This window comes from Rhinolophus sinicus, linkage group LG02 (assembly GCF_036562045.2).
Source record: "Rhinolophus sinicus isolate RSC01 linkage group LG02, ASM3656204v1, whole genome shotgun sequence".
Classification (NCBI taxonomy): Eukaryota; Metazoa; Chordata; class Mammalia; order Chiroptera; family Rhinolophidae; genus Rhinolophus; species Rhinolophus sinicus.
This window is the reverse complement of record NC_133752.1, coordinates 136,793,314-136,817,198: the sequence shown is the minus strand read 5'-3', so window position 1 is coordinate 136,817,198 and position 23,885 is coordinate 136,793,314. Positions and strand designations below refer to the sequence as shown.

General features: G+C 39.1%; 1 pseudogene; it reads left to right on the top strand.

Moving 5' to 3' along the window:
- The first annotated feature begins 852 nt into the window (after positions 1 to 852).
- LOC109456555 (transmembrane protein 126A) overlaps positions 853 to 23,885 on the top strand; it is an 89,247-nt pseudogene continuing 66,214 nt past the window's right edge.

Genomic DNA, 23,885 nt, shown 5'->3' with positions numbered 1-23,885 from the left:
AATTGGCACGTAGCCATTGAGTAAACGCCCTCCTTTCTGTCCACAATCCTAGAGGACAGACTTTGACTCTTCTAGATATTTCGTGAAAACACAGCTGTCCACAATTTCCACTTTGCCTCCCGTGGTCGGGCACACCCAGTGTGGACTGGACCAGGGGTGCCCTGCAGAGGAAGAGGGAAGAAGGGCTCATCTCACACCCATTTCAAAATGAGCTATTTGAGTTTAGCCACTTTAAGTTTAAATAAAACCAATGTCTCAGATGGAGACGAAAGTGGCCATTTAAAGACAAGAGATAACAATTATACTATCAAATCATAGTGTGGAAAATAAAACAGAAGAAGCGTTTGGTGCTTAGACACTTTGGTATAGAAGAGTCAGGAGGGCCAGTTTCGAATTCTGGCTCCACATCTAAGTGACTTAGAGTAAAGTATGCAAGCTCAAGATCTCACCTGTGAAATGTGGATGATGATGGCTACCTCATTAGAATATTGTTTTAAGGAAGGTTACTTTAAATACTGCAATAGGTAGCTATTGTAGGTGCTATACAAATTGAAGTTACTTCTATTAAAGTGAATTAAATTTTTCCAAAAAGATTTACCATTCCAACTATGATCAGCTTTGGCTAAAAAGATAACTTATCTGCATTCTTAGGTAAATGCCTGTTAATGGTGGGGTGTTTACCTAAGGATGTACAAGTAGACTGAATTCTTTGTCACGCTGCACATCATGGTGGGAGGGGGTGGGGAGCAGCTGTAGAGTAAACAGGCCTCATGAATATTCCCTGGAGTTCGGAACACATGCAGAGAGAACCAAGAGTGGGTACCATTATCTTCAGCATAAAGTGATAGCAAGATGGAGGAAAATGGGGACGACGACGGTATGTGTGGGGTGGTGTGGATGTGGCACAAACCAAAGCTAGGGCAGATGACTGAATGTACTGATGGATTTGAAGATAGTTTGTAAAGAATATGAGCCACGCCCATTATCATCAGGGGCCCACCTCAAGTTATCAGTGTGTTAATGGCAGAAAAAGGGAGAATGGAACACGGGTTTTCTAAAACCCAGCCAAATACTTTTCCCTGTACTGTGCCATCTTGGGAACGTGGACGCAATACCTCTCTTCTGCCATTTAATGGTTATTTAGAGTTTAGCTGTGGCACAGCCTGCATATGTCTAGTGCCTGGTGGGAGAAAGTGAATTAATTAAAGTCTCCTCAAGCTGTTCTTCATTAACTTCTCTACAGTTTTCATCGTAAGGCCAAGTTATCAAAGAGATACCAAGACTTTCCTCAGAGGAGTGCCAGCATGGGGGAAGGAGAGAGACTCAATCCTTAGGAGAAAAGTTCAAGAGGTTAGAGCTTTTGGGGACAGGTACAGCTCAGCCTGAGAGCTTTGAGAACCTTGCCTCTGTGGGACAGGACACGTGTGTGTGTGTGTGTGTGTGTAGGGGGGGATGTTCAGTCAACCAGAAGGAATCCTGAATAGCTTGGCTTTTGCTGTATATGTGGAATGGAATATATATTTTTTCTTCTTTGTTTTAGATAGACAGATGATAGATAGATGGTAGATAGATGATTGATAGATAGATAGATGATAGATAGATAGATAGATAGATAGATAGATAGATAGATAGATAGAGATGGTAAATAAAATTATAAGCTTCCAGAAGAAGAAAGATTGGAAATTAGTCTCAAAACTACTTTGCAGTTATGTCTGTGTACTTTAGATATTTTGGCTTAAACTAAAGGTAGTAAAAATCATAGTTTATACTATAAAGTAGGTTTAGTTTTTAATCAACAAAAAATTGTATACTACGTTACAGAAAGTGGGTTCAGCTATTAACTGTGCATGTATCAGACTTAAGAATATATGACGTAAAGGAACATTGTCAGATGATTAAGGCAAGTACCTAAATCAGTCACTAGTTGCAGTTGCTCTCTTAGTGTCAGACTATGTAGGCCAGGAAAAGATAATCTCCTGCAAAATTCTCCCAAGCTAACACTAAGCATTTTGCAGACATTTTAGAGGAGACGCAGCACAGAGAAAGATCGGTGCTCACCTAGTCTAGAAATATGCACTCGTTTTCTAGTCTACATCACTCGTAGGTTGCGCTCTCTGGGATTATAAATTGCTTAAATTAAAAAAAAAAAATAGGAATGGACGATGGGAAATTAACCCCTTTGTTCATTCACTGTAAATAAACCATCAGATAATTCAAATCACAATTTGTCTCACTAGCCATTTCATTTATCTGAGTAAATGAAATCTTCTCACCTCTTCACCTTACCTTGCCAGAGCAGTATGAATTTAATGGTATCCAAATGTCTTGGATGTATTTGCTGGCTTCACTGTGCCTTACTCTCGGAGTAAAGATAAGGCCTGATAGGTTTGTTTTGTTTTGTTTTTAACCCCAAAGTTGATTATTCTCTAAATGCAAAACACTTCCAAAATATATAGTAAGAAAATGAATGTGTGCTACATTTTGATTAAGCGGGAGACCCCACGGGAATTTTAGAAATATTTTAGAGCTTGGGGAAGTAGAGAAAAGAATGTATATTTATTCATAGGATTCAAGTAACTTACCTAGAAGAAATTTCAAATATTTCCTCCCAAAACAAGAACACATGCTTAATAAGTTCCATCATGATTTATAAATGTGAGGTTTGGGAGGTACAAAGTCACGTGAGTGAGACTCTTCCTGGGGTTCACGGGAGGAAGGTGTTAAACAACAGTCAAATCAGGTGAGAGTTCCCTAGGTCACTGACCTTTGCAAATCGTAGTTCTGGTGGCAATGGCTGCCTCTCCTTATAGCTGATAGTGTCTGGGGTGTACAGGGTTTCTCTTTTTTTCTGACTGAAGTACTTCCCTGAAGATGAGAAGTTCACGCAGCCCGAGAGCGGGAACCCCAGCCTGGTGGATCTCCCGTATTCCAAGCATAATAAAGGGTTGTCATCCCCCAGAAGGCATGATGGTTTCTAGCTTTCCAGTGGCTGGGTATGATCTTGTGATTAAATTCTAACCAACGAGATGTTAGGGGAAAAAAAATGTTTGGCAGCTTCTGATCACGTGCCCTGAGAGATAACTATTGTGCACCCTTGCGTTCTCTGCTCCTTTGTCCCATCCAATATTTGTAGACTGGAAGATGGACCCAGGAGAATGACCCTCACCCTTGTGACGATAGCAGAGAGAGAAACTAGAGGAGTCTGGACTCTTGAGGACCTTGTAAAGCTGCTCTGTCCCATCTTACATCCTCCTGATTTCACTCAGGCAGGAAGAGAATATATTTCTGTCTTGTTTAAACCACTGTCCTTTTGAGTTTTCTGTCACTTGCAGCTAAACTAGGTAAAGGGCAGGATTTAGTTGTTGGGTTTTTGTTGGTTTCTTTTGTTTTTGCCAAAATTTTGAATACCATGACAATACAGAGAGATTGACACCTGACAGGTACATGGAAGAGGACAGATTTTTGTTGCAGGCCAGTTCCTGGGATTCGGAACGAGTCTCCTCATCCATGTCAGTGGCTGACCTGAGATTACTCACACATCTTCTTCAGGGCCAGCCTACTCCTGGTAGCTCTTAAGAATTCATAATAAAGGGTAGCATGTCAGCAGCTCCTTAAATATCTTTCTTTTAAACCAATTAAGGAGAACTTGGTAGAATTCATAATGGGTTCTGCCCTTCAGGATAATTATTTCTGAGGGGAGAAGAGATGAGCTGAGAATTAAACAGATATTCCAAATGGTTACTCCTCAAATGGTGTCGGGCAATGCAGGCCAGAGTCCAATATTCTCTTATGATTAAAGAATTATTATCCTAAATTTATAGAGAGGGGACAGGAAGGGGATAGAACGAATTCAGATGAAATAAACTCAACAAAGATTGTTGCAATTATGGCATAACCCAGCTGATTGAAATTTTTTGCTGCTTCTTGTGCCCTAGAATTTCTTCTGTGCTCACGATTGTATGGAGTTTCAGTGGAAATGGTTCTGTCTCAGTTCTTCCTCTGAGAAGTTTACTTGTCATGGGAACTCTCAACCGTAGTTCACAGCATCTCGTCCTTAGTTAGGATGCTCCCTGACCCTTTGCTCCATCTAGCAAAACACAAGCGGTCAGCAAACCACAGCTCATAGGCCTAATCAATCCACAGGCTAAGAGTGGTTTTTATATTTTTATATAGTTAAAAAAATTAAAAGAAGAATAATGTTCTGTGAAAAGAAAATTATATGAAACCTACATCTCAGTTTCTATAAATAAAGATTTATTTGAATAAACAAATGCTGATTCATTTACACCTTCTTTATGGCTGTTTTTTCACTATAATGGCAGATAAGTAGGTGCAACATAACCCACATGGCCTGCAAAGCCTCAAACATTTAGTATCTGGCTCTTCACAGAGAAAACTTCTTGACCTCAGATCTAGCACAATGTGACACCTAGGTTTTGGATTTCAAAAGTACAATCATAGAGTTTGAGAGTTGAAAGGGTATTTAGAAATCTTCTTGCCAACATCCCTGACACATCCATGACCAAAATCAACAGTCTCATTTTTTGTGCAGTTATGTTATTCTTAGGCATAGCTATTTAAAAGGTGCTTCTCTGATGTGTTTTTTATTTGTCCTAGTTCTACTCTTTGAGCATGGTCAGGAATTGGCACATAATAGGTGCTTTAAAAGGTTTAATTATTTAATACTTACTTGGCACTTTTTATGTGACACGACTGCTCTAAATACTTTACAACTCATACAACACTATGAGATAAGTGCTGTCATTATCTTTACAGAGCAGGCTACTGAGGTCCAGGGAGGTTCATGACATTTCCCAAGGACACAAACTTGCAAGAGGCAAAGTTGGGATTAAAACAGTCTCGTTCAGGAGTCTGGGTTCTCTGCTGCTCCATTTACTGAAGAGCAAATGAATACACATTGGAGAGTTGCATTCTATGTGCCAGTCCTTCAAACAGGTAAACATGGCTACCAAATGCTTAAAAAAAAAATTAAAAAAAAAAAAAAAAATATATATATATATATATAGTGCCTCTAAAATCTCAAGCCATGTAATGCTGTAATATGAGAAGCAAGGGGGAATATACTCATATTCTTGTTGTATTTTCTGTTTTCTCTACCTAATTGATCTCATTTCTAGACACAACCAGGATAGTAAGGGTCTGGAAACCATTTAATATAAAGAGAGGTTGAAGAATCTAGGGACATTTAACCTGGAAGGGGGAAGACGCTTGGGAATTTGACTGGAGCAATTCTATGCTTTCCATGACATTCATGAAATCCAGAGGAAAAAAGCATTATTCCCAGTGCCTTAAAAAGGGCAAAGAGATTTATTTCCTAGAAGCCTCCAGCAAACCTGTGTTAGTCAGGGTTCTCTGAGAGCCAACATCAAGGTAAGGATTACGTGTGCTGAGCTTTTATTAGGGAAAAGGCATGTGTGAAAGGAAATAGACTGGCAGCTGGGCAGGCTGGAAGAGCAGTCAGATCCTCATGGAAGTCTCATGTGGAGTAAAAGAAAGAGGAAGAAATTGTCCTATACTGCTGTGCAGTCTAAGGCAAGCCTCAGGGAATCCTTTAGCCAGAATCAGCTGATAAAGGAATTCAGTGTCTCCTAGGAACCAGTCTGTTTCGGTACTTTTAGGATCCACAAATTTGAGGATGAATTTCAAAGTGCAGCACCTGGGGCCTTTGGTCTTAAACGCCTGTGGTAGGAGGTGTTTGACGTGTATTCCAATGGCTGCTACATTGTTCCTCACATCTCATTGAACCATTATTAAATCAGTCTCTGTGTCCAGGGATTAAATGACTTGATGGACTAAGGCCTGAATTCTTGAACCAATCACTTTGGCAATAGGGATGGGATTTCCCTAGGCCCGTTAATTCCACTGTCTGGGTCAGTTTCCTCTTCAGCATGTGGGTTGTGGGGAAAAGGGCTAATATCTAAATAAAAATACGGCTATGCTTAAGAAGGGAGAAGTAGAATAACATCTATGATTCTGTAATTCTAATCTTGATCTATCTGACACCAAAGCCTGTGCTTTCTTTCTCTGCAGCGCCACATCTCTTAAAATCTATGGTGACCACAAATTTTACAAATTGTAGTGTTTGGAATGGGAAAGTGGGAATCAAATTCTATGCCACTGAAAATCATCTTGTTATCTATGACATAGGTGTTGCCATGACTAGTTTTAGATCATTTCATAAATTATTGATAAGCTGATATTTTGTAATAAGAATACAATAATCATAATAGCTAATATATACAGAGCAATAACTATGTGTTCCACACTGTGCTTTTTATCCATTCTCACACTTCATGCCCTCACCACCCTTGTAGATCAGCATTCTTACTAGCTCCAGATTATGTAGGACACTAAGGGTTTACAGGGTTAAGAAACTATCCCGAGAACACAGCAGGTAGGTGACTGACTTTCTGACTGCAAAGTTAGTTATAACACCTCCTCTTCCACAATGTCTTACTATGACTATCTCTTCTCTAGCTTTCCTCAATAAAGCTTTCCAAAAGTAACTTTGCTTTTCAGGAACTATTCTCGTCTAGGTGTGAGTGGGGGAGCTTTGTGTTAGGCAAGATATGGCTGTTGAGGGCTCTTGAGGCTGGTGTGATGCCACTGGAAGGGCAGGTTGCCCTTACTGTCCAGTAATTGCAGGTAGCCATATACAGTGCAATGCTTTGACATTATAGCATTTGGCTGACTTTTTAAAAAGAAGTGTTTTATGTATCTATTTTGGTTGCTCAGCTATGCGCTGATATACACCAACATTAGGTGGAGTTGGTATTTTAGGGAACTAATCAAAAGACAGACAAAGACCGAAATAACAAGGGCTATAGGGAGAATTCCAGTGGTCATCTCAGTGACAACTCATTTGATTACGGTAAGCTTTACTGTGGCTACATCTTGCTTTAAAGAAAACAAATCTACAACGCAGATAAATGAAAAGGTGATTATCCACTTTGAAAAGGGATAATGAATTTACAGAAGCATTCACTATGTCCTCCTTAAATATCAATGAAATGCAATTTAAAAAGCAATTCATTATATACAATACTTAATTTTTTTTCCAAGAGTACACCACTGGGTTAAGGGCTGTTCACATACATATGTTTTGAAGAAATACATTTCAAATGGTTTCAGCAAGATCAAATTTCAATATGTTTTTATGTATCTATACATTTAAGAAATATTCATTAAGGCCGTACTACGTGCAAGGCACTGTACTGCATTTTGATATAGTGACTTGGTAAGTCTAGAAGGCCTAGACTCTACATTCCTAACAAGTTCCCAGATCACACTTTGGGTAGCAAGGGCTTCCCGAGAATCAGTCTGGAAAATCAGGAAGAAACTAGGAGAGATGTGAGCCATGGGGAGCACCGCAGGATGAGTCTGGGAGGATGCTTGCTGCTGCCAGCTAGTATGTGTGTGCGTGCGTGTGTGTGTGTGTGTGTGTGTGTGTGTGTGAAACGGGGGTGCCTGGTAACACTACTGCCACCGGAACTAGCCACTGCACACCCTCAGCTTCCCCTCCTGCTGCTGGATGCTGAGCATTGTAGTCTCTGTAGCTGAAATGAATTCTTATTTGCAGTAATTGCTCCGATCTCTGAGACCTGAATGAAAGCCCCGGATTGGCCAAGCTAGGGCTAGCACCCCTGTGCTCTACTCTTTGGATGGTGGGAAAAGCTGGTATCTGCTCTTTTCTGATTCTGTGGAGAAAGACAGGCCCTGCTTCCTGCCATGTCTCACAGGATAAGCAATTCCTCAAACTAGAAAAGAGATTCAGATGTTGGGAAGCCAAAAAAATGATAAATGTCCACCACGTGAGTTTATATGTAAAAAAAAAAAGCCTGGTTTAGTTATGTAGCTCGTCTTTACATGATCCGTGGCTCTGAGATGAAATTCCCAGGAGCCACATGGTTTTAGCCTTGGTCTTAGCACTGTGCTTCCAGCCTCAAATGGGAGAAACAGCTCTCCTGTGTCACGTGCCGTGCTCAGAGGGCACTTTTCTTCTTGGGAGTACAGAACGCTCCCAATTCCAAATCTAATTTGCTTTATTTCATCTCCTATTGGACTGAAAATTTTTCTTGTGTCAGTAAGTTTTTTCTGAATTTAGTGTGTGAGGATCGATGAACTCCCAAGGTGTTTAGTTCATCTTCCTGATGAGATTTACAGGGTAATTTCTCGAATATTAAAAAAAATAAAGGTAAATCTTATGCCGTGGCTAAGAAGAATGAGAAATGTCAAAGTGTATGCCTGTTTGTTCCCCTTTTAGGTTCACTACCCCCATCCACACTGTAAGCTGGTTTTCATTAAAATGTGACATTTATCTTCCCAAAGTGAGTTTGTCTTGCTATGATAAGAATAAAAAAAGTCACAATTTACTGCAAAAAAGAGTAAATACAGGAATAAGATAAATGATAATTTTAAATGAAAACCATAATTTTAAAATAATGCTTTCTTAAATATATAATGTTCTAATAGAGGCAAAAAATGGCATGAGAATTCAAGTAAAATAAATTCTAATGTCTGACGAAGAGAATGTATTGAACAAAGATGCCTATTGTCAAAACACTGCCATAGAAACTTTTATCGCCACATATGTTCTTCCATTACTAGTTACTAAAGGGCAGGAATCACAGATAGATCTTTCTTGCCTTGTTTGGTGAGACCGGGAAAAGGGTGCCTGTAACAATCAGCCACTCGATTGAGTTTTCCCACTTTTTAATCAGATGTAGACACAGCCATCAAGAAAAGGGGACATCTGCTGGAGTGGTTATGACCCATTGAGGCTGGGCAGACTGTCCCAGACCAGACATTGCAGCCCACAGGAAAAATAGAGGAGCTCTTTGCTTTTTTCTTTTCTTCCCTAGAGAAATGGAAAATATTGAGCTCACCTGACTTAAAAACTAACTATGGGTAACAAACATTTGCAGCAAATTGGAAAAGGGTTAGTCTGGAGGTCCCAGGACTTGAGTTTAATTCTGGTTCCAACATAGTTTCCTCATCTGAGAAATGAGAAGGTTGGAGTAAATGATCTGAAAGATTTTTCCTCCTTTAATTAAGACTGTGCGATTCTAAAGATGAAAAGATTTTATCTCTACAACATCCTCTATTGGAAGGAAAGAGGCCAGATTAGAAAAGATCTTTAACTAGAAATGGAGGGAAATGAAAAATATTTAAAAAGTCAGAAATCCCTGGAGAAAAAGGGAAACATGGAGAGGTCTTTGGTAAGTAGATAATAAAAAGAGACCTACTCAAAATAAACTGGTCTTGCTTCCCCCAATTCCTGGACAGAGGGAGACACTTTGACACAATCCTTAGCTGATTTGTCATTGTTCTTGGCAGTTTTAATACCTGTTTCTGAATGAAACAGTCACAGTAACTCACCACTAGGTTAAAGATTTTCTGATTATCGGTGGGGACGAGATAAAACCAAGTCTCATATTGTAGTTTCTTTTCTACTGATCTTTAAGACCCTCTTCTTGAAGAAAGGACCAGCAATTACCCTCAGACATGATTTCGAACCAGAGTAGAGATGAGAATCAGGAACCAAACATTAGGCACCACTGTGCAAACACCTAAGTGAAGATGCCTGGCTTTTGTTTCTCTACATGTCATTTTTCAATATAATGAGAAAAGAAAAAAGAGGAGCATGGCTTTTTAGAAAAGAATTCACTTTTAATTCTCTAGTAGTTAAGGGTTACCCAGATGTGGATGGATTTACTTAGCTTTTAGGTTTTCCCTTTTTTGGCAAGAGCCATGAAGGGGAACAAGCAGAAATGTTTTCGTTTTTGTTTTTCCCCCAGATTGGACACTGAATACAGCAGCTCTACATAACACCTTTAAAGGCCTACTGTGTGCCAGAGTCTTTCATACACGTTATTTAACGTTTACAAAAACTCTGTGAGATTCATGTGATAACCTTCATTGTAGATGTGAATGTGGCAGCTCTGAGGTGTATGAAATTCCTCAAGGTTACACGATGGTCAGACTCAGGTTTCCTCACTTCAAATCAGGTGTGTTTAGAGTTGCTTCTTAGCTTCTGGACTTATCTGGGAGGCAGCTTGTCTATGAAAGGGGGATGTACTTGTCTCAACTACAGGTCAAGACACCAGCAAAGGCCTCAGACGTACACTTGCCCAGCCCCGAACCATCAGTGTGTAGTGGGCCATGAATCGCATAGTAGATCACAGCCAACTGGCTGAATAAATTAATGCATGATTAAATGTGTACGCTGAGTATTTTCCAAAAAGAATAAATCTTGCTAAACGTAAGAAGTTGAAATGTTAACATCTTGAGTTGATCTCTTTGTCTTCCTTTCTGGAAATGCATTTAGATCTAACTAGTCAGGTTGTCCCTACAACGTAGGTAAACTTCTCAACCTATTGCAAGTTTTGACTTTTGACGACTGTAATATAATATTGAATGACCAAGTATGCTGATACAGCTTGAGCTCAGTGACTTATGAAAAAGAGAATTTCTAGTTAGATAAGACTGCATACTCTTGTGTAATTTGTCAGAGTTACCAAAACAAAAACTGACAGATTAATCAACAATTTGTATTGGCAAGTAAATCTTGAATTGTTCACTAAACAGGAAAGTAAGTTACAAACAATTCTTCATATTCTAATAAAGATGTTTCATATAGGTAGCTTTACATGTTATTAAGAAACAGCAGACTCACTTTTTATACATATATAAATCAAAGGCATCAAACAGGCATTCAGAATTGAACAGAACCAGCACTGTCAGAATTTGTTTTCTGAACTGTAAGATATTTCAGGCCACAAACATGAGTCAGGCTTAAGATAAAGTGGTATCTACAAACAGGTTTGAAAAATAAAGAAGTTGGGGGGAAAAAGACACAACAAGCTTATAATTGTGAAACATTGGATATAAACATCAATCACGAAGGGGTAAAGTAAAAAAAAAGTTATGGCAGATCAGTACATATGTCATTATGAACTACGATGATAGAGATTAGTGTTTCTCAATCCTTTACCTGTTTCTACATCATCCCACTTATGCATCATACTCTTATCTGGAAGAAGAAGGAGGGTGTATTGAGAATCACAGATGCAGAGCTACATTTATTAACACTGGAACATGTCCAAATATGGCTGACTGGAAAAGCCAAGTTGTAAGACATTATGTAGAATTACATCTACATGTACATATTCAGAGAGATACCTGTAAGGGTATTCAGCAAAATGTAAATGGTGACTATTTTTAAAGAGTGAGGTTTCAAGTGACCTCTGCTATCTTATTTGTGCTTTTCTGCACTGTTTCAATTCTCATAATGAACATATATTTCAAATTTAAAAAAAAAAATACAGGATTGCTTCTGAGGATTTACACTTAGAAGAAAAAATAAAGCAGGAAAGCATTTTTTTAAAAAAAGAATAATAATCATAAGTAATAATCACCAATTGGTTTAAAAAACTTGAAAAATATTTCTCAACAGGATATAACAATTCTACAGAACATAACAGTATGGCATTTTAAAAAATGCCACAATTTGGTGATCTCATGTTTAATCAATCAGTTTTTCTATCACTAGAATGGTGTGTATAAATACATGCTCTAGAAAGAATCCACCAAGACAGATAAAAAGCGAGATCTAAAGATGCGATCTGGGCCAAACATCTGAAGCACTAGTCTGAAATAATACCAAATGTTTAGCTGTTTTCTATCCCTTACAAAAAGTATGTAAATGGTGATGTTTTTATTTGTCACGCAGACATTGTTAGAATTATCAAGATGCAGCACAGAGAGAAGGGGAGGAGGCAAGGGCATTTGGTTTTCTACCTGCCTTTTAGGGGACATTTGTATGCAAGAGAAATAACAGTGTCTGTAACATCTCAAATACAGAGGCCATAGGAAAATACAGGACACATCAGATGTATGTTTCAGACATAGAGACAAATTCCAAATAGCACTCCATTGTTAGAAGATCATGCAATGTTCAAGGACTAGTTTGGTACTCAAGAGACAAGGTTTTTGAATGATTATCTTTCAGTATATGTATTTTACTATATGTATTCAGAAATTTGGTATGTGAGAGTGTAGTGTTATAAAGCTCAGCAGATAGCTGGAATAAAAGAGAGAACTAGATTTTGGATGGAACAGGAATAACTCTCCTCCCTGGAGATTCATAATTCTCTGCAGTGAAGGAGTGTTGGTTGGCATGAGAAAGCTAAACCACATAGCATGTCTAGAATATTAGTATTCAGTAAACAATCATGACTGCAGTCACCCAGTGCCGAAAGTCTGCAGCGTGAGTGTTCCCAGTCTCTTTGAAAAGACATGCAGCTGTTTCATTAATGGATGAGAATCCAAAGTAATATCAAGGAACAAAAATTGTTGAGTTTGGTTAGTTCGAGGGGATGTCATCTTCAAAATGTGACTAATTTGATAATATGAGAGCGTTTCTGAGAGAAGAAAGAAAAGACGGATAGCATTATGCAAATAGATACAATATTATTTTCCTCCCCTTTGACACAAACCATTCTAGAAGCAAAATGACAGCAAGGAGGTGAGAAATGAATGAAGCAGCCTCTTCCATCTCTAGATAATTACACAGGGAGCTGACAGCTCTGGGCCAGAGGATTAAGAGTGGGCCCGAAACAAGCTGGCTCCCCTGTAATAACTGTAATAGTAACTCACATTCATGGAATGTTTAGTATGTTCCAGACCCTTTCTAGCTGCTTCACGTGGATTAGGTTATTTAATCTTCACCACCACCCTGCAGAGTAAGGACTGTTATCACTGTCATTTTGCAGATATGAAAATTGAAGCTTGGAAAAGTTAGGTAACTTCCCAAGGTCACACAGTAAGGCGTGGAGCTGGTATTTGGATTCAGATCGGCTAATGGCTCCCTCCACTATTACATTCGATTGCTTCCCTGTATCTGCTAGGTAAGGAGGGCTTTCATGGGTGTAACCTGCCAGTGCCCCTGTCCTCCAGTTCCACATCAGCTTTCTCTTTGGGATACTAGGAATTATTTTCATTTTGTGCCTTGAAAATATTTTCCATGGAGCCAAGTCAAGACCATGTTTTACGCTGTTATCTTTGAAATGCCCTCTTTCCACCTCCCTACCACGTCCTGCCCCTCCCTACCACCCAGTTCCTGACAATTCTTAAAGGTGATTTACAGAAGAGTTACATACATACCTAATTGGAAAGCAAGAGGAAAAGAATGGGTCTGGACATGAGAACTAAAATTTGAATTTTCAGTCCTCTGGTAGTTTTAGTGACGTGAATATGGTCAGCAGACATGAAATGTTCCTGAAAATTTGAATCACTATTAAAGCTCAACTTCTCCTTGGTTCAAATTCTTTTTTAAAACGAGACCAAAGCTTACAAAGACCAAGGTGGCAAATAAATGGTAATGCATGTTTAGCACTTAAGTGAGGCTTTATTATCTCACCTAACCTAGAAGAGGATTGTTTGGAAATGTGTGTATCCAATTTCCTTGCTCCCCTTTGCCCCTTGGAGGGAACATAAGGTGCTTTCACCTAGACATTTTTACTCTCAACTCTTTCTATTTTTTAAACAAAGGATTTAATTACTTTCATCCTTTGAACGATGAATTCTCCTTGAAACACAATATTGACCACTTTTATTGCTTTTGGTTATGTATCTAGGCTAGAACATTACATTATTCATGAATAGTAACAGTAACCACCAGAAATATTGGGATTTGGTTGTAGAGAAAATGTCAGCTGTCTTCAAGACATCTTCAAAGTGGTCACAATCCTGTTCATAAATTAATAACAAAAAATTCATGCAGATCACTGAGATATTAGATAAGAAATCATTCTGAAAAATTCTCCTACCCAACATGGTATAGTCATTTAAAAAGATAATACCACTAAAAGTTTGTACCTAGAAGTATTATTCCCCTTCACTTTTTTCACTCATCCTGCCTCCCCCTTCTCCTCTGTAACCATCAAAAAGTGAAAGGGAATAAGAAGTACAAACTTTTAGTTATAAAATAGATAAGCCATAGGGTGTAGTGTACAGCCCAGGGAGTGTAGTCAATAACATCATTAATAAGTTTGCACAGTGACAGATGGTTACTAGACTTAGCATGGCGATCACATCGTAAGGTATATAAATGTCAAATCATTATGTTGTACCCCTGAGACTAATATACCATTGTCTGCCAACTTTAACAAAACATTTTTTAAAAAAATACAAATCTAATTATACAGTTGACCCTTGACCAAAACAGGTTTGAACAGCACAATGTCACTTATACATGGATTTTTTTTTTTCAATAAGTACCTGTACTGTTTTTGATCCATGGTTGGGAGGATTTTAGTATCTGCAGGAGGTCCTGGATCCAATTCCCTACAGATTCCCGGGGATAACTTAAGCTATACCCAGATTTTCGACTGCTCAGGGGTCAGTTCCTTAACCCCCGCTCTGCTCAAGTTTCAACTGTATAGGGTTGAGCAATGGAACTTTTAAAACTTTCACATGTAACTTCTAGATTAGACCTAGAATATACTGAAAACTCTGGTTTGAATGGATAAGCGCAATTGTGATTTACATTATTAAAATAGAAAAAGTGATTAAAACATCTTTGCATAGTTGAAGAGGTCTTGCTTCCTTCATCTTATTCAGCTTCCATAATGATACTTGAATTACCATTTTAGTTTTGGTATCTTGTCCAGATTCTTAATCGAAATATTAGCCATCATGTATTATCAGTAGTTCTTGCTATTTCATTAGGTTCAAAATCTAAGCATTTTATTAAGTACAGATGAATTCAAAGGTTGAGAATCACCAATATGTCTATATGAAAGCTGCCTGGGACTTGATGAAAAAGGGGAGATTTCTGTGAATAAGAATTGAATTAGTAAGCCAGATCTCTACTGCTAAGTTAAAAGGCTGCCTGGAAGTTTTGTTTGTTTGTTTGTTTGTTTGTTTGTTTGTTTGTTTTGCTTATATTAAGAGTCACTCAACTAAGCAACAGGTATATTGCAATATACAGTGAAGGGTAACATATACTCTGATTTTAAGGATTTAGACCAGGAGATTAGAAATACACATGGAAAAATATTATTAAAATTATAAGGTAGGTGTACAATGTTAGTATGAGCAATAAGTGCTGAAGATATTCAGAAAGGGAAAGTTTGCTTACTACTAACCAACATTCAGTCACCATTCTTTTCACATTTTTCAGAAGCCCTCCCCACATATATCAGGGAAAGCAAACTGTATCTTAAACTCCAAGGGAGACTCCTGATTAGTCTAATGCTAAATCAATTATGGTAATCCTATCCTCTCGTCTCCGCTCTCCCCCATGATTTGTTCAGGGAACTAGGTTTAACCCAATCAGTAGACAGAATGAAGTCAACACATGGGGCCCTACAGAGTCAAGATAATCTCAAAGTAAATGACATAATTGACCTCTGGATAAAACTCTCCCTAAAGTTTATTTTACTTTGAACATTTAATTTACTAGAGCCAGGAACTTTCCGTTTTTATTTAAGCCACTTTGTTTTGGATTTCCTTTTGCTAGTTACCAAAAGATTTCTAACTGATAGAAATTGATATGAATTTGTTGACAGTAGGGAAAAGCTCATGCTGGATAATACAGAATAGCAGGAGGAAAAAAATCAAGAAGATAAAATAAAAGTAATGTTGAAGAAAAGTTTAGGCTAAAGGAGAATATTTATTAGAGCAGCAGAGGGATGCCAAGTTGCATAGATTGGTTGGTGTAATGCTTTGGGGGTCTGTGAATGGCAAGCTAAATAATTTGAACACTTTTTTTTTTTTTTTAGGCAGATGGCATATAAGATGGTTTTTGAACATGGAAATTGGAGCATTTAACATGGTATTTTAGGTTAATTAGTGGTGAAGTGCCAATCATATTAAAAGGGGACAGATTAGAAGAACAGCTATGGAAATGTAATGGCTTTGTGTGATGTCAGAGGCATAGTGGATGGGGAGAGGGGGGTTCACACAGTGTGAGGGATATAAAAGATAAACGTCTAAGTATTACTTTGTCTTGTGCATCAGAAACTAATAAAAAAAATCTAAGCTGATAATAATAATAAAAAGAACAAATAATCAGAAGGGGCCAGACATCAGATCAAAATTTAGTGCCTTAATGTTTCCCAATTCAATTATGAAGACAGTGATTGCTGCTAATTTCTGCACTGGGATTGGTTCCATGCCCTCTCTGAACTCATTCCATCCCAGTTACCTAACCGAGCCTTCTTCCTGTTCCATAACAGACCACACTCATTCTGCTCTAGGAACTTTGCACTGGCTGTTCCCTCTGCCTGACATGCTTTTTCTTCCTGATCTTTGCATGACGGGCTCCTTCATGTCATTCAATTCTCAGCTCAACTGTTGCCTCTTCAGAGAGGACTTCTCTGACCAGTCAATCTAGAATAGCCACCTGTCCCTTTCTATCATACTGTCCTGTTTTGATTCTCAGTAAGCTTAGCACCATCTGTTATTTCTCTTGTCTATTTATTTGTTTTGGTAGCTCTTCCCTTCCCCGACTACTAAGTGAGCTTCGCAAGTGTAAAGAGCTGGTTGGTCGTTTCATTGCTGTATCTCCAGTACCCAATAGGAGCTCAATAAATACATGTGGAATCAATTGTTAAATAAATAAATTTGGCTATGAAGTTTTAAAATTGCTGAACTATTGAATCACAAATTTAAATACCTTTCAGATGATCAAAATTAAATAGCTTAGCTAATCAGGAGATAAATATTTTAAAAACAAATTTTGCTCAAAAAGCAAGCAAGTGGAAGAACTAAAGTATGTCAGTATTTTTCTCAATGTTCCAAAAAGACAAGGGTAATTTTCAAAACAACGTTCTGTCTCTTATGGCTGTTTCCGTCAGATATGCCTTGGGCATAAAGAAAAGCCCTAGGGAACTTCTAGAGAATATATTTAAGCTTTTCTGTTTCCATTTTCCCTCCTGGCAGTTTTATTTCAAGACCAGCTTTCTATAACTAGCGCCAGGTTTCTAGAGCAATTCACATCGCTGAAATGATCCGGAATGAGGAATGTTCTCTTTTTCTGTTACAACAAGAATTGAGATCCCTGATTTGCTCTCTAGTAAGTGGAAAACTCCGTGCTATTGGCTTTTGACCACAGCGTGAAGTCCTCCCACTGTTAATAATTGTCTTCTTTTTCCTGAAATACGCCTCAGTGCCTTTACCAGTCCATTATGAAAAATCTTTGCCGCGAAAAATGAAGAGAAAACAAGCCTCCGCAAAGCAATGAAGGAGCACCTTCTACAATGCGAAGCACTTTCTAAGCCAGCCCCGTTCCCCATTAATGTCTCAGGGTGCTATTATCGATAATATACTCTTGTGGCTTTTACTGGGATTACAATAAATGAGCTTGTGTACATTACCGATCTGCTTCTTTTGACTGAATTGGCTGGTAAATTATCTGGAGTCATCTATTGAGGCCATGTGAAAAACTCTCAGTGTTAACTTGAAGGAATTGGCTAATCTGGGTGAAATGGTCACTAAATTCCAATCATAAATATAGCAGATCAAAAGAGATACGTATCTTAATTTACCGTCAATCGAGGTTGGGAATATTTTTGATTGACTAAATCAAATATTTTTAGTAAGGGTCTGATAAATATTTTTGATTTACTAAAATTTTTGTAGTGAAAACTATTTGAAATTACTAGGGTATTGGTTGGAATTTGGAAATCTTTGTTACACAGCAATTTTGGTTTTCCTCCCTTTCCCTCTCTTTCCTTTCTTCCCTCCAACCTTCTTAAAAATAAGTAATAGTTTTATTACTTATCACGGCATTTAATCAGGAATGTCTTTTGAATAAGTACCCTTTTAAGAAAGGCTTCTTTTTAAAGTAAGAACCTCAAGGGAATTAATGGAATCCTAGAATAGTAAATTAATTTTTATATTTATTTGCATATTTTAAAATGTTTGACCAGCATCATGCATTTCCAAATTAGGTAGTCTTCTTCCCCCACCCCCACCCCGGAGAATATACAGTCTCTCATAAATAATTTGTAAAAGTTTTAATGAACCATTTTTTTAGTTAATTGAGATGCATGCAGGAAAATTAACATACCAAAAACTAAATATGTATAAGTTTATTATAAGGTGTCCCTGAATTTAAAATTATCTTAGCAAAATTTATACATTTAATTGAGGTTACATTGGAAAGCTCTTCTAAAACTTTTTTGGATTATCTCTTTGGAATTAATTTGAGAACTCATAGCACATTCTTTTGAATATTTTTAACCGTGGAAGATTTTCTTCTATTAGAGACTGATTTGAATTTTGGAAATAATCGAAAGTCATTTGTTTTTAAATCAGTTTCATAAGGTACATGATCAACTTGTGTTATAATCTTTGGGATTATGAAACAGTAATACAAGAAGATGAAATTCTAAAGCAATTTGATTAATTTTCTTGTGTGGTTCAGAGTATTCAAAGTCACATTTTGTTGTGCAGTAAATATTTCTGTTTCCTATTTAGTTACTGTCTCATTTACTTCTACTCTTCAGAGGGAAATGTCTTAGATTCCTAGTAATCATTTGATTTAGTTGCTCTTTTGGAGCTGAGGAAACCCTCCCACTACTGTAGAACAGGGAAGAGGGCATCTACAAGGCATTTCAGGATGTATTTTAAAGGTGTCTCGTCTCTCACCCCTGCATAACCCAGATTTATGCAACAGCAAGTAAGATGAAGAATGCAAAATAAGATAGAGACATAACTATTGAACTCATGTCCCCGAGGTGAAAATCTGTCTTTTAAATATGCATTTCTTAGTGTTCCGCAGTGAACACAGGCAAATTCATAAAATGCAGTACTTTTCAGGTATCTGACCAAATTGCTTCTGTCTCTCCTCCCTCAACTGAGAACTTCTCAAGGGGACACACTTTGCAAAATGCTCCCCACCCAGTTAGAAACAGTCAGGAGAGGGTACTATTCACTTAGAATATAGCATCTGCTAGATCAAGTTCATCCCCTGCAAAGAGAGGGACTCAGAGTGACATAGAAGTCTGAGAAGACAATTAATAGTTATTGAGGATCTACTCCACTGCAGACACCACTAGGGACTTTGACAATATTAATAGTAAAATAATGATCACAAAATATACCTTAACATTTTTATCTAATTGAGTACATATCCCTCCATTAATACCATGAGATTGATACTATTATTTTCATTTTAGAGATGGTGAAACAATGGCTCGGTTGGTTGACTAAGCCAACTACCTAGTAAGTGGCAGGCCCAGAATGTCAGCCCATATCTTCTTTGAAATAAAAATCAGAACAGTTTCCCTTACACTGACTACTAGAGCAATGGTGGCAATCATCACCCAATTTATCTCATATGTAATAGTGAAAATAGGCATAGACACAATTAAGAAAGAAGTCTTAGACAAATAGTGGATGAGGTGTCAGAGAACCAGGGAGGATCATTGGGTATGGTTGTCCAGGTTGCACACTGCACCATTCAAGGGAAGCCACGTGAATGGCACTCCCTGAAATAGTGCAGCGTTCAACATCAGCAGCCATATGTGCCAGCTCTGGAACAGGTAGATGGGGTAATGTAGCCAAGTACCGCAGTACTTTGAGTTTTCAGAGGCAAATAGACTCTTGGGTAAGAATTTAGGGGAAAAAATGGTACCCAGTTTTAGGAAAATAATATGTTATTCATAAAAATGCACTAGAAACAGATATTAGAAGCTTATATACAGTGCAGCATTGGCCAGAGAGAGAACCAATAACCTGGCAGGAAGCCAATTTGTGGATTCTTTTCCATTCCTTGTTTTTCTTTTCATTTTTTTCTTTCTTCTTTTTTTTTCCCCCAGCTTCTGTCTTATCTAAGTGTTTCCATTTAAGCTGCTATGCTCTCCTGGTGGCTGAGCCAATCTTGACTGGGGCAGGAAAGGTTATCGGGAACCTCACACACACCATCTGGTAGTATCTAAAAGTAATGCTTTGGCCTTCCACCCAGCATCCAATGCTGGGGATTAGCCTCTGAATCACAGCCTTTCCTTTCTCCCACCACGTTGGCTCAGCTATACAAGGGGCTTTCCCTGCCCAGCACAAAGTTCTTTTGCAATTAGCGTCCTGCGATGAAACCCAGATTACTTATTAAACTTTATCCTCGGTGAGCTCTTGCCTAAGTTCTGTAGGAAACTGGAGCATGACTGTATATCTTTTATTATTAGCCAAGATTTCCACTCTGCATATTGGAAGACACACATGTGTTAGCGTCAGACCATCCTCATTAAAAATTCCAGCCTAGTCACTTGCTAGCCATGTAACCTAGGGCAAGTTATGAACCATGTTGGGAAATACCCTTTGCATGTATGAAAAGGGCACACTATGGCCTCCCTCCCATGCATGAGATTACCCATACGGGCTCTGATTACTCTTCCCTTCTTTCTCTGAGGAGGACTCATGGGGTGAGTAGTGGTTAGGATGGTTTCAGTTCTAGAGGATGGCTACTCAGCTCAAAGTTATTTAAGCAGTGAGGACACTTACTGGCTCATATAAGATAAAATCTGGAGGTAGGGTGGCCTCTAGGTTTGCTGATCCTACAGTTTTATTGTGTCATCAACAAGCCAGGTTCCTTGTATCTCTCCATACAGCCATCTACAAAGGAGGCTTCATTACAAGGTGACTTCTCTACTTCATAATATGGTGGTATCAAGTAACTCTGTGCTATGTTTTCAAGTAACTTCAAGTAACTATGCATTACATTCAGTGCTATGTTTTCTACGGGGGAGAGAAAAAGAGGGGGAAAGAGGGAAGAAAGAGACGAGGGAGAGACAGCGAAAGAGAGAGAGAGAGAGAGAGATTGAGAAAGAAAGAGAGCGCGCATGTCTCCCTGATCTTTGAAACCCAAGTCTTCTCCTTCATTTGCTTGGACCAATTTCAGTCATATGCTCTTCTTGCATGAATAATTGTTCATAGAGAAATGTTAGATGCTGACTGGTCCAAGTCTAAGTTCCTGCACCATCACTGGTCAGTGAGTTACCAGGATTGACCAGGGCCATTCCTAACTCGAATGCGGGAACCCAGTGGGGAAGTGGTGGGATGAGCGTTGGAGAATCAGACCACACAGGGTGAAGAACCCTGGGCTTTGGTACATATTCCTACTCTGGCAATTACCAGCGTGGTCACCACTTCTGAACTTCTATTTCTCCACCTAAAAATGAGGGATAAAAATAGTACCTGCCTCACCGGTTGGTTTTAAGGATTCATTGAAGTAAAATCTGTGAAGCTCTTAGCACAGAGGCTGACAGTTGTGTTATTGTTACTGACACCTACGAATTCTAGATGTTATTGTTACTCTATGTGCCTACAAACATGGTGCCACTTCATGCAATTTTCGGTTGTTACCTGATTCCTGGATTCCCACCATGCACCTCTCGGCACCAGGATGGCTAAGTCACATCTGAACGCTTCATACCGTCTTTGTACAACCGCCTGTTCAGCTACGCATGAGCAGGTGGCTAGATTTGTCCCTTCTCTCTCCCATCACCTTCCCATCCACTCTTACATGTCCTCCCCAGTAACATAGGGTATTGAGATCACAGCTTGCTTAGTGCTAGAGCAAACTCATGTTTTGATAATTTTCTTGGTAACCAAAAAATGATGAATGACAAGCCTGGGTAACTGGGTGGGCAATGAGGGGTATTCTACCTTATGCCTGTATGAAATTAAAAAGGTCTTTTATGATTCTGGTTGCAAAAATACCTACTATTCAGAATTGAATATTTCTGTTTGATACCTACTTTTAAGCTAGACTTGCTTTCTTAATATCCCAAGCAATCTCACTACTGCATTTCTTAACCTCTCATTTTTTGCTTAGAGATAGTGTTATTAAGTAGTACATATCCTCAGATGTTTTTAAGTTCCCACGGGTTTTACCCTTTCTTAAGTAGAATTCTTCCTCTTCTGGTATGTCATTATTTTCCAGAAATATGTTAAGAATCCTCTTTTATTTTTTCCATTTGCTTTTTTGATAGCATGAACAATTCCCTCCCCCCGCCCAGTCTACCCAGTTGTAGTCTCAAAGTTGTAATGAACTCTGTAGGTTTACAAACTTCTCATATTTTAATCTCTGATCCTTTCTTTCTCTTTCTTCGTCCTCACCATGGAAGCCTAGAAGTAACACACAACATGCAGCCTTTTAGAAAAGTGGGCTATGCTTGTGGTGACAAATAGCTCATGACAAATCGCTCTTGGCTGTTCCAAAGATTCCAAGAGGAAGCTGGTGGCTAGTCTGTCATGAAGTCCAGGGAGATCCAAAGGCTATAGTGGCAGTTTCAAGCTGGCATATGGATAGGAGTAAAGGTTACAAACAGATGGTAACTGGAGTTAGAAGCAAATATTTTCATTTTCAAAAGAGCCAACACAGCGTCAGGCAGGCCCCTAATGGCAGCGTATCACATAACAGTGGGGAAACTGGAGCTTGGTGCAGGCCTTGGCATCTGCTGAGGAGAGGAACAGTGGGCCCCTCTCAGGGAGCATTTGGGAGGGTGTCCGTGCCCTCTGTGGGCCATGAGCACAGATGTGCACTGCTGGCGGAGACCCATGCCTGGGAGGGAAGTGACATCCAAAGGCTGGGTTCTGCCTTTGGCCATAGATTACAGCCAGAAATGGTGCCTGACAAATGTTGGAAACATAGCTCCTCCCTACCCCTCCTCCCCTGCCCCCCAAAAGATGTCTTAAAGGATGATACACCCTACTTGTGTATGTGAAGGAGAAAGACAAAATCTAGGTAACAGATACTGCTGAATTATTACAGGACCAGAAGGGCAGGAGATTTTACTCATCTTAACACATTGGAATTACCTTCCTCAGTTAATACTGTCTTGTGTGCAACTGCCCCCAGGAATGACAATGGTGGCCTGGAGTCCAGCAGTATCTAGGAGAAGCGCAGCTGTGTGCTTTGACAAAGAAAAGCAGGAGGGCGTGGAGTACACTTAAGGTAGTTGTGTGAGCTTGTGCACATGTACGAGCAGGTGTACGGCCACGCTGCTCAAAAGTGTAGACCACGTAGCTGTCTTGGGTGAATAGCCCCACGACCCCTTCACTTAGCTTTCTTTCAGTTTGTGATGTTAGAATGTTTTGCTCTTCTTGCAAGATTAGAATCTATTAACATTCCAGTACCTCAGTCCCTGGAGTTTCTGCCCCAGGGTCTTTGCTGAAAGGATTTTGCTGCCAATGAGTCTCACCCCTGACTGCGCACAGCCCCTCTTCTGCTCACGCATGCACCAGGGTTGAGCTCCTGTGACTCCTGCCCTCCGGCCACTGCAGATGTTGTAAGCACCCAGGAGAGAGTGGAAAAAGATAAAAGGATGTACCAGTATCTCTGAAGTTGTGAGACCCTGGGGCTTATAGAAGCCGAGCTTGACTTACATGGGAGCTTTGCAGGCCTCGTTTCCCACTGACACATTCGGGATGCTGTCGGAGGCATCCCGTGCCCTCTTCATTCGCTGTGGAGGGATTCCAGAAAGTTAATTAACCTGATTATGATACTTTCCTCCTTTGGAACTCAAGATAGGCTGAGGCTTTGCCTTTTAAAAAATGACCCATGTCCTGGGAGGTGGGGAAGATAAATCCTCCTCCATTTTCACTTCAGTAGGCTCACTGTTTCTTCAACTTACTTGGTAATTAGTAATTTACCTCTCCTCTTTTAGATTTGTTAATGTACACATTTTTCAATGGCCTGTTTTGTGCAAATGACTACGTATGTTAGGCACTTTGAAGAACAATACAACGAATTAGAAAATCCAGTCTCTGACCTCAAGGAATTTGCAGCCTTCGCAGAATTATAAAACGTGAAATGAAAATCGATGCAACATTTTAGACTGTTAAGATCCAAGTGA